General features: G+C 39.4%; 1 pseudogene; it reads left to right on the forward strand.

Moving 5' to 3' along the window:
• Positions 1 to 123: 123 nt before the first annotated feature.
• LOC111140305 lies at positions 124 to 593 on the forward strand (annotated as a pseudogene).
• The last annotated feature ends 905 nt before the right edge of the window (positions 594 to 1,498 follow it).

The following is a 1,498-nucleotide window of genomic DNA, read 5'->3' on the forward strand; positions in this document are numbered from 1 at the left end:
ATCAGGGAAGAGCACAGGGGCAGTAGTAGCCTGGCCTGGCAGCCTGGGTGGCCAGCAGGCAGCACAGTCTTGGCCTATGTGACTGGGTGATAACGGTCAGCCTCTATATGGAGATGATTCAATATGACCAATGAGGAACCTCTTCCCATAAGGGTTTGACTGAGTAAAACAGACTTCAAAGTTATGGCATGAGATGAGTTAATTCTAAGATGGAAACAGTATGAACCATACGCCCAAGCTTCAGAGGCCAAGGGCACAGATATGAATTCTAATGATGTAACCAGGATAAAGGAGTCTGAAGAAAAACTAAAAGAACAACAATACTAGTCAGCAACCAGCGAGCAAGAGATACAAGCGTGTACTACTCAAATCCAGTACCTCAAGCAAGTCCAATAGCCCAGCATTACCCAAATGAGATCAACAATGGTAGGCCCAGCAATCAACTTATATTTTCCTAAAAATGAAAGGTGAACTGAAACATTTTGGGCTTATGAAGCCCAAAATGAACTGAGTGCTGGGAGTTTACACCTGATAGAGGCTTGATTGTGTGGGACTATTCCTAAGTGGCCACCTCTGAAAAATTCCCCTTCTAGAACAAGTAGAAACTTAAATGTTTCTGTTTGAAGAAAATAGATAGAGAAACAGAAGTCTTAAGTGTGTGGCACACTGTTTTTGGAGGAACGAAAACCTAGAGATTTGAACTCCTGAATTGAATATGTAAAATTCCATTAAAATGGAAACTTGGAATATGGATCACTCTTAACCTTGCCCATAGTGACCTAAGGACACTCTATATCAGCTTTGCTACCAAGACTATGGACTTCATGATTCTTGTTGAACTGCTGGGTCAAAGCTCAAATGAGGTAAATTTTGTCATTAAAGAGTTTATTTGCTGAGAACAATTTAATAGTCATGGGAGAATCGAATGATAGATGTCAGCACAAATAGTTCATATATTTAACCAATTAGTTTTGGGCTCTCTATTACTAGATGAGCCTTAAATCAATATAGTTTCAATTAATGGTTTGTTCTTTGAATGATTGCTAATGCTATGGGTAATCTTACAGAGGACTGTACAATCATAAAGCTGTGGTATAAAACTTCAGGTTGAAACTTTTGGAAGCACTATAAACATTCATGTCATTATAGATAGTATAAGGTTATTGGCTGTGATAAGTCTCACTGTTTTTTCTTTTTTTTTTTCAGTAGTGAAATTAAATCCACATTTTGTTACAGGTATATGCTGGAAGAGCATTGCCATTGGGGTGATGTGTTTCCTTCATTGTATTTGGACCATTTTCCATTGCATTCTTGTTATTAAAATAAATGTGCCTTGAAATAAAAAGTACTAGGACACCTGGGTTGCTCAGCCAGTTGATCATCTGCCTTTGTCTCAGGTCATGATCCCAGGGGCCTGGGATTGAGCCCTGCATTGGGCTCCCTGATCAGTGGGGAGTCTGCTTCTACCTATACTTCTGTCTCTTTCTCAATGTGTGTT

Source organism: Enhydra lutris, unplaced genomic scaffold, assembly GCF_002288905.1.
Source record: "Enhydra lutris kenyoni isolate GAN:26980312 unplaced genomic scaffold, ASM228890v2 scaffoldscaffold476, whole genome shotgun sequence".
NCBI classification, from domain to species: domain Eukaryota; kingdom Metazoa; phylum Chordata; class Mammalia; order Carnivora; family Mustelidae; genus Enhydra; species Enhydra lutris.